General features: G+C 45.8%; 1 long non-coding RNA gene across 3 annotated transcripts; it reads right to left on the bottom strand.

Annotated features, from left to right (window-relative positions):
• Window positions 1–373: 373 nt before the first annotated feature.
• Window positions 374–8,791, bottom strand: Gm32133. 3 transcript variants are annotated; one of them, XR_379717.3, is made up of 3 exons: window positions 2,488–8,791; window positions 1,402–1,579; window positions 374–867 (listed from the first exon to the last, which is right to left on the bottom strand). It is a non-coding gene; the product is annotated as a predicted gene, 32133 (long non-coding RNA). The 3 variants fall into 3 exon arrangements; XR_379719.2 differs by having other exon boundaries at window positions 1,402–1,576; window positions 2,488–3,858; XR_379720.2 differs by having other exon boundaries at window positions 1,741–3,858.
• Between the last annotated feature and the right edge of the window lie 1,447 nt (window positions 8,792–10,238).

The following is a 10,238-nucleotide window of genomic DNA, read 5'->3' on the forward strand; positions in this document are numbered from 1 at the left end:
TCTCATTTCAAGTAAACTCAGATATATAAAGCAGAAACTCATGCAGGTATTCGGTGCTGTGACCGAAGCTGCTGTGGTAGCACTAGCCTTTAATCCTAGCACTTGGATGGAGAGACAGGCAGATCTTTGTGAGCTCCAGGACACCCAGGGCTCCACAGTGAGACCTTGTCAAGAGGGGGATGGAGGTGGGGATGAAAGAATTAAAATACATCAAGAAAAAGTAGAGACATGGAAAATATATTCAGGAAATTTGACACTATCAAATAGTAATTGTAGTAAAACTATGTGACCATACCCAACAGGAAGAAACCATCAGCTGTGATGGGCCGACTCCTTGGTCTAATGGAAACTTCGAGTATTAGAGTAAAACACATTCCCAGTTAAAAACCAAAAGATTTATTCCATATCTTAGTGGAAAGAGCTAAGTAAGCCGAACTCAATGAGCTAAAACAACATATGTACCGTTCCATTGAACACTAGCTTACAGAAGTGATGGAAAGTTTAAGGGGAAAATTCCCTGGTGCTGAGAATTAGGGGAAGGTCTCCCTCAGTAGCAGAGATGGTTGTCCTGGTTTAATTCTTGATGGTATTTTTGTTTGTTTTGGTTTTGGTTTTTGTCTTGCTTCTTTTACTTCATGTTTCTCAGCGATAGGAACTTAACTCTGAGCTCCATGCACATAGGCAAGTGAGCCACACCCAGCCCTGAAAGGTTGATTGGGATTGTTTTCTAAATGGTTGAATCTTCTGCTATATGCTTCAGCTCATAGCCGGCTCAAGGGGATGATAATTACCTAACAGTCTTTTTACGAAGGCTGTCGACAGGTTTTCGCATTCGGAGTGAAGACAGGATGGAGGTCTCTGTTTGAACTGAGAGTGAAACAATCTTTGGTAAAACGAGTTGTTTTGAATATGACAGACATGAACTAAGGTGGGGGGGGGGGCGGAGACTGGGAAGGGGAGTGGGGAGGAAGGGAAAGGGAAGGGGAGAGAGAACTCTGTATGAACCGTCTCAGATGACAGCCTCTAAAAGATATAGGCAAAGTAACAAGCCACAAGCAGTGGTACTCAGCACTAAAGTGTACTTTTATTTAGTTTTTATTTAAGCTAAGAACAAATTCAATGAGCTGTACCTTGAGCCTCTCTCTCTCTCTCTCTCTCTCTCTCTCTCTCACACACACACACACACACGCACACACACACACACACACGCACGCACACACGTGCACACACATTTATCCCGAACTTTCTTCATATACATGCCCATTGTCCTCTGAGTCTTCCTTCTTGGTTGAGAGAAATTAAAAGTTTCCATTAAGGCTCATAAATCAAGAAGTAGAGGCACAGACATACATCAATTTATGATGGCAAATGTTGGGCAAGTTTAGGACAGAGACTACTTACAATGTTTGCTCAGGAGACGGCTCTGGGAGCGGAAGGAAATTTCCAGTTTCAGGCCTTTATAAGCTTGGAATGTGCTCTTTGGACGCAGCTGTGTCTTTCCTGTGGTGTTCTTGGATGCTCGCCGTCATGGCACTGTCGTCTGCCGGGATACTTTTTCAAGGCAGCGAGCAGGAGCCTACTGGACAGAAAGTTCCATGGCCATTGTAAACCCCACTCATCCTTGAAAGCCTTTAACTAGCTTGACGCCAAAGGTCAAAATAAGATCTCACAATTTTTTCTCTTTTTAAAAGAGTAGGTGTTTGTGTGAGAACTCTAAGAAAAGTACTTGATCCTAGATACCTTTAGTAGATAATATAAGGCTCTCTCTCACTCCACAACTGTTACTTCTGTCCCAAATATTACAGCAGGATCAGGGAAATAAATCCATGGGAGAGGGAGTTTATTTGGCATTATAGTTCCTGGGGGAGATTCTACCATGGCAGGGAGGCGTGGCAGCTGGCCAGCATAGCAGGGAGCTGAGAGATCCCACCTTCAACCAGAAACACAAAACAGACAGACCAATGCATTCTCAAAGCCCACTCCCCCACCATCAACTACTTCCTCCAGCAAGGCTCTACCTGCTAAAGTTCCACCACCCCCACCCCCAAACAGTACCACCAGGTGAGGACTAAGTGTTCGAATACCTGAGCTTATGGGACATTTCTCATTCAAACCATCACAGGTGTCCCACTCCACATCCATCCCTTTGTTGGGAGCAAGATGACCTCTGAGCCCCACACTTGAAGTAATTCCCACTGTTGGCTGTTGGGCCAGCAAAGCCACAAAGGCCTGAGCTGGGGATGGGAGTAGTGGGGGGGACGTGCAATGACAAGAGAAGAGAAGTGGGAATGGAAGAAGGAGGGCGGGGAGGAGGACAAGGTGGAGGCCTGAGGGAGGGGTCTCAGAGCACCTTTCTCTGCTCTGCCTTAGCTGGATGTGCTAAACCTTCAGGTCAAGAAGGGAGGCAGCAGGGAGAAAGGTGTAGTATTGTGACTGAGCATTTAGCTAGTGTATTAATCAGGAAAAGAACCAACAGAATGAACATACGTTAAAATAGATTCTGGCTTGACTGATACTTCTGTCGTCCAGAACAGGTATCGTTATTCTGACGAGGCTGCACACCTGCTTCCACGAGGCCAAGTGTCTCCGTAGTCCTCTCTCTGGTGCCGAGACCTGAAGGATTCCTGGAGAGACCAGGTTGGAAACCCACAGAGCTGAGTTGTTACCAGGGAAGGAGTTCAGTGGTAGTGGCAGTCACAGCAACAGAACTGAGGAAGTCACAAGCAGGATAACTGGACTGCCCAGCAAGATGGGAGGCAACCAGGCTGAAGTGATAAGATTTTTCCTTGGACCCCCTTTTGTCTACCTGCCACCAGAAGGTGCCACGCACATTGAGACTTCCTACTTCAATTAACCTAATCAAGACGATACCTCCTGGTATGTGCCCATAGACATGTCTCTTAGCTGATTCCAGATACTGTGAATTTGACCACTGAGATTCAACATACATGGTCCTGGACCAGATTCTCAATGCTATACAAAAGGATGTGTGAAGGGTCATCTGGAGATCTCAGAGAAGTTCAACCCAGATCAACTCTAAACCCTGGGCTTTCCCCCAAGCCATGGCAGAAGGGTTTCCCCAGTTTTGGCTGCTTCCAGCCTCTCTTAACTCTAACATCCCTGGCCCTGACAGTATAGAGAACTTCCCTAAGTCCAAATCTAGAGTTTTCTTTCCCATGTAGTTGTGGTAGTGGCCAGTGACTTTGATCCATCCCATTTGCATTTCTCCCTACAGCCACAGATATCCACACCATCACTTCATGAATGAGTTCCTTCAAAACAACATTTTTAAACTTAAGCCCATGGATTTTTCAGTTATTCTAAGCAGTAATACCATGTTTATAGTTTTTCTCAGTGTGCCTTATGGTAAATATATAATTAAAAATGTAAATGTTTATTGTCTTCCATTGAGAATCATCCCACCAGCTTGTGTCTCCCAGAAACCCTGTCAAGAGTATATCAGTCAGAACTGGGTTTGATTGGCAGATAGAAATAGATTCTGTTAAGGGGCTATGGGGAGGGGTCCACTCACCAGGCAAAGAAGGTCGCCAGAAAAGTCAAGCTCATGAAGATAAGAGTCAAGAAGTCTACTCCAGGTGGAGGGGCCAAGAGACTGCCTCAGCCTCATGCAGATAAAGCCACTGGCATAAATGGCAGTTGGGTATTATCCTCCTGTAAGCCACTGCCTGATTTTGAGTCCATGGAGGAAATTCCTATCAACATGTTCAGGTCCTCTGCCCACTCCTAGCTGTTGGTGCAAGCGCATCCATATAGTGAGTATGTTTGGGTTGGCGAGATGGCTCAGCAGGTAAGAGCTCTTCCAAAAGTCCTGAGTTCAAATCACAGCAAACCACATGGTGGCTCACAACCACTCATTAGGAGATCTGCCACCCTCTTCTGGTACATCTGAAATCAACTACAGTGTACTTATTTATAATAATAATAATAATAATAATAATAATAAATCTTTGGGCTGGAGCGAGTGGGATTGACCAGAGCGAGCAGAGGTCCTAAAATTCAATTCCCAGCAACCACATGAAGGCTCACAACCATCTGTACAGCTACAGTATACTCATGTACATAAAACAAAATAAATCTTTAAAAAAACATGAGTATGTTATCAGATGGGAAATGGGTGGTCTTCTGGGTTCAAATAGGATGCTCTGAGCCAAGAGTCACTCTGCTGACAATAGCTGTACAGGTTTTCATGGCACACCATTTCTAAATCCACGTGTCTCCCTCCCCCCACCCAGGACTTGCTTTTATGGAGTATTATTTGCTTTTGAAAGCTTAAAAGCTAGTTTAAGTATGACACCTGACAAATCGTGAAATGTAGATGACGCTGAAGACAGTGACGGCCGTGAAAGTGGTTCCCACTCAGTCTCTGCCCATCACAGACAGAGGACGGTGAAGCATGGGAGCTCAGAGCAGGCACTGGGAGAAGCTAGGATGCAGAAACTGGGGAAAGCTAACACTTAAGCACCAGCAAAGCCCTGAAAGCAGCTTGGCCCGGTTAGCAAAGCAGAAATCAAATGGCCAGGTCCTCACCTGACCCCTCTGCAGTCTCAGGTTAAGTAGCCCTGCTCCTCCTCAGAGGGCAGCAGCTAAGCACAGAACTTCCCCAGGCAACCGACTTAGCAAAAGCTTCGTGGCTGGGCCTTTCAACGTCTCCCTAATGACAGGTTGTAGTGAATGTTCAATACATTTCAACAGATGTGTTAGGAAAAACCAATTGTGCAGTTTAAAGCAAGTGGGCTGAAATTCCAGATCAATGAGTTCTGAGTTAAATGTTTCTATTAAAAGTACAGATTCAAATAATGGGCTCCAGTTGAGAGACTGCTTAGTTCTTTGAGGTTATGGCTTTAGAACATTATCTTTCTTTGAAAACTCAAAATGCATCAAATGAGATTCTTTTATTTCCAATTACTCAATAAAAAAATGAAAGATCAAGGCATCCGGGGGTCTGCACACTCCAGACATTTCCAAATATTCTACATAATACACTGCTTGCAATAAACATTTTAATCTAAGAAATAAAAATGCTTAATATTAGCTGTATTGTTTGGCAATTAACTCGATCTCATCTCTTAGGCTATTCATTATTTTTCCAGAAATCCCCCAATATAGATGGGGGGAGGGGACCCTTCCAGAAAGAACAAGAAATGTAATGATTTATCAACTCAAGAAAGTAATGGGGAAAAGATTTGAAAAGACAGAAACAGAAGCCTGTATTATGGGGAAAAGCCATCGACATAAGAGCAGAATCCACCTCTTACCCACCCATCCCTCACCCTTCTCCACCCTCAGTAAGGCAAAAAGGGTCTGAGAAGCCCCTGGCCTTTGATCTCAGACTCTCTGGTCCCCAGTGCAAAGACAAGAATAACAGAGTATCAAACACATGGTGCCCTTGAGACACTTCAACTGCTATTGGGGGGAAGGGGGCGGGTTCTTTCCTAAAGACTCTAGGATACACTAACTCTCAACAGGAAGCCACGGGAAGGAACCCTAATTTGTAAAGTATCAAGCCCCACTCACCAGGGTCACTGTGCCTTGCTTTTCCACCTAACACGTGCTCCTGCCAATACTAACATATTTCCCTGAATTAATTCTCTTTTTTAAAAAATCACTTCTAAAAAAAGGAAACAGGACCGTGGCATTGTTAAGTGATGTGGGTAGAGCAAGGCTGTGCCTATGTTTTTGACCCAGATTATTTTACAGAGGAGAATACAAATGTCAGAGCCAGGGGAGGAAAGGACTCCATTACATCTCCACAATCCGCGCTGCAGTTCCTTCTGGCAGGTTGCGGGAATGCAGCCGGAAAGGGCTTCAGGATTTACAGGCACTGGCTAGAGAAGAGAAGGGCGTCTGCCCAGATCCAGAGAGGCAAGCTACAGCTCCGCAAACCACTTGTGTTTCAACAGCTTCTACGTGTACCACGGGTGCCCGTGTTTTCCCGCCTTGTATCTCTTCCTTGCTATCGAGATCACTGCAGGACCCGAGTTAGGAATTCATCTTGCAAGTTGTTTTCTGCTCACCAACTGCAGCCTCCAATCACAGCATCAGAGGCAAGAGGCTAGGGACCTGTTAATCCTATCAGAAAGAATGAGCCCAGAAGGAGGAAAAGCCGCTAGCACAAGAAGCCTGTTCTCCCAAGAAAAGGTCACTTGATGCGGGGTGGGGGCGTGAAGCAGTGTATCTCAAGAAGATTGCTTCATTAAGGCTGTCTTTTCAATCTTACAAGGTCAAGATGCCCACAAATATTAAAGACTGTCACACGGCGTTATTTGCAAACCTTTCTGACAATATCATGTCCCCTCTCATTGCAAATGCCTCCAAGGCGAACAAGAAAGGCCCTGGACTGGCTTCACAAGCAAGTAGCTCCCAGCAGCTCCAGGCTGCTCATACCAAAGTCGGTTTTTTTGTTGCCTGCCTGATGTCAGGCACTTGGGAAAGCAATTGTGTTCTGTCCAGCCTTTGTCATCTGCTACAACACCTTGAACCCATCTTTATTTTTTTCTCGCCTGCAGCTTAGGGAAAATTCTGTGAATCAGACTTTCACCAGTGCATGCTCGCATCCTTGCCCTCAACGTATCTCCAGTGGGCACAGATGTAGCTGTAGCCAGTTGGCCTCAGGGCAACTCAGAGGTTCCTTTTATGGGAAGATGCTACCAAGAAAATGATAAAATAGGATGCAGAGAGAGCGCGCGCCTGGCAAAGGTGCCATCTTCATGACCCCGTCCCCACACGCAGGAACCTCTAGTGGGGACCTCAGAGAAGTGGAAAGGATGCCTGTTCTCTAGCTCTCTTGCTGTCTGTCCAAATTTCCACCTCCCCACCTCCAGGAGGGAGGCCCAGCACAGGGTGGCTCATTAGTATTAGTAGAGTTAAGAGAAACGTGGGTGGTGGGGAGGGGAAATCTCACCCCTGCCCCTCCACATAGCATGGAAATATAGAAGCAAAAATGTTCACCCTGCCATTAGCCTCGGGCTTCTTCTACATGAGGTTTGGGGTTCCCCTTACTCTTATGGTGGGGAAGGTTGACCATCCCACATTTACCCTCAGCCTGTGCCCCCATCTCAGAGCACAATGAAAGGTCTCTGCCCACTTTGAACAGAGGGTCAGTTTCTCTATACTCCAGCGTCACGCTCCAGTGGCGTCTGCCCACTCTAGGGGCTGGAAACATGAAGACCTGGTTCATCCGTCATGCCCGGAACACCTCTGGAATTCCGTTCTGCACAGTGTCTCTGCGGCCCATTCTACTGAGCTAACGTGCTAACTCCGCGGAGAGTTTCAATCATTTGTGTTAGCATTTTTCAATATTATTCCTCGATGAGACACGACTTTATTACCATCTCAAGCTGCCCTTTTCAATTCTAATATCCTCATATTCTCTGCATCCCAAGAGGCCCCTTTCCTGACAAAGATATTTACCTTTGATATGTGTAACTTCCTGGACTCTAAAATATGATGGTAAAGCTATTAGCGAACACAGTGGTTTTTATCTCCTCCAAAGCAGGGCTCACACCATTACTAAGTCCGTTAGGTTATTCTTCTTTGCATAGCTCTCCCTTATCCCCATATGTGGGAAGTGCTTATTAGAGACTCTATCTTGAATCCACCAGGGGACCTACAGAATGAGGCCTCTGTGGCATTTTATTAGCCCAATAGATTACATCCATGATGGAGAAGAGAAAAAGCAAGCTGACCTCCTGGGAGACCTTGGCACACCCACAAGGGCCCTCTCTCACTGGAACAGGAGGGGAGGTGCTGTCCCTAAGTCACTTCTGCCCCCCAGAAAGGGCAGAATACAGATGCTTTCCTGGAAATCAACTCTGCTGTGTCCCCTCTGGATTCTGCAGACCCAGAGGCAGGCCAAGAACAACCATTTCCCATGGTGGTGGCTGCTCCTGGTCTGGGGAACCGCACTCTAGAACTAGTGAAGTTCCAAAATGAGCCACTCTAGGGGAGTCACTAAATGTTCCTGCCAGCAACCCAGTCAAGCTGCTCCCTGGTCCTCAGATACTATGAGTGCACAGTGAGGTCAGCCCTGTCCTTCAGAAGCCAGGCTTCCCAGGAGACGCCCAGTTCTATTCCCTGTGACCCAGGCCAAGTATATCAATGGTCATCACCTTCATCCTCAAATTCATTTCTGTCTGTTTTAGCCTCCAGGACAGGATGAGCTCCATAATTTTGGGGTGCCAGGGGTGGGTAGAAATGAAGAGATAAAAGACTCCAGAACCATCTATTCACAAATTAATAATTTCAGTAGAGTGACAACTGAATATTAATCAAAGCCTCGTCTTTCCCCTCTCACGTCGGCTCCCTCCTCCTTCTACCTTACCCTACCTCCTTGGCTCCACAGCCCCTGTCCCTCAGGAAAAAAAAAAAGAGTATTGGTATGTTTGAATAGGGAAATTTAAAAGCTCGTCAAAACTGTAGAATGTCCCTACTCTTGAATACAGCAATTCCACCCTGAGGGATTTCCTTTCAGTGGAGATATTCCTTGAAGTGCTCTTACAATGCTCAAAGCCTGTTCGTACCACATGTGCAATAAAACAAAACAGAAACAATCCAAATGTCTGTTAGCTAAGAACAAGGCAGATTTATAAGCAACGACAAGAACATAGATCCAAGGCAAGTTAAATGTGGGGGAGGGGACTGTGGAGATGGTTCTGTGCTTAAAGAGAAAGCATGGGATCTGAGTTTGGACCCCCAGAACCTACATCAGAACTGGACATGGTGGCTGGAGAGAAGGTTCAGGCATTAAGAGCACTGGCTGCTCTTCCAGAGAACCCGAATGGATTCCCAGAACCCACATGGCAGCTCACAACTGTTTGTAATTCCAATTCCAAGAGATCTTAGTTAGGGTTTACTGCTATGAACAGATACCATGACCAAGGCAAGTCTTATAAAGGACAACATTTAACTGGGGCTGGCTTACAGGTTCAGAGATTCAGTCCAGTGTCATCAAGGTTAACATGGCAGCATCCAGGCAGACACGGTAGAGGAAGAGCTGAGAGTTCTACATCTTCATCTAAAGGCTACTAGTGGAAGACTGACTTCCAGGTAGCTAGGGTGAGGATCTTAAAGCCCACACCCACAGTGATACACCTACTCCAACAGGCCACACCTCCAAATAGTGCCATTCCCTGGGCCAAGCATATTCAAACCATGACAGGAACCAACATCTCTGCTAGCCTCCAAGGGCATCAGGCACACACATGGTGCACAAATATACACATAGATAAAGGGCAAAATATAACATAATAACATAAGTAGAGAAATTTTTAAAAAAAAACTGGGTATTCATCCACTGACTAGCAGCTATAGCCATAACACACACACACACACACACACACACACACACACACACACACACACACACACACACTTATTTAAATTTTAAAAAGTTAAACTTAGGGACTGGAAAGAAGGCCCAGAGTTAAGAGCACTGGTTGTTCTTCCACAGGTCCAGGGTTTAATTCCCAGCACCCAAATGGCAGATCACAACTGTCTATAATTCCGGTTTCAGGGGATCCAATGCCCTCACACAGACATACATGCAGGCAAAACATCAATGCACATAAAATAAAATTTAGAAAAGAAAAAGAAGTTAAACTTTAAAAGTAAACTGTTTCCAACCAGAGACCAACTATCAACCAACCCACTTCTCCTTTCACACTGTGACATGTCTGCAACGCTCACTCTGTTGCCATGAAGCCTCCCAGGGACCTGTCTAGTCTGCCTCTCCACATGTCAGGTCTTCTGAGAAGTAGGTTCTTATGGAAACCTCATAAAATATATAAGCGAGAAGAGGATCTTGGGAAGTGTGTCTCATACCTATTGCCTTACTTCATTCTAAGTTAACAGCCAGTCTTTTTTCCACGCCTGGACTTTGGGTCCGTGCCAGAACACCCAACTGATACTTGAAACACACTGCAACTGGCCCTCCTAAATTGCAGGTCAGTTTCCATCCCTCCCTTGTTCTAAACCCACCAGGTGCCTACAGAAGGAGTTAGAAAGTCTCTGCCTGCCACTCCCAACGCTTTGTAACAAGGTCCCTCCCTGTCTTCCCATCCTCACCCCTTCATACCCTCTTAAGAAAGAGAAAAAAACAATGGAGAGATATGTGCTCTTAAGGAGGTGCCATGAAATTGAGTCAGATAGATTGGGGGTAGGCTGGTGGCTGGATGTGGGCTTCTCCCCTTCCTCCCCTGAGCTTTGCCTCAGGTGTTACA

The sequence above is a fragment of the Mus musculus genome, chromosome 9 (genome assembly GCF_000001635.26).
Source record: "Mus musculus strain C57BL/6J chromosome 9, GRCm38.p6 C57BL/6J".
In the NCBI taxonomy this organism is placed as follows: domain Eukaryota; kingdom Metazoa; phylum Chordata; class Mammalia; order Rodentia; family Muridae; genus Mus; species Mus musculus.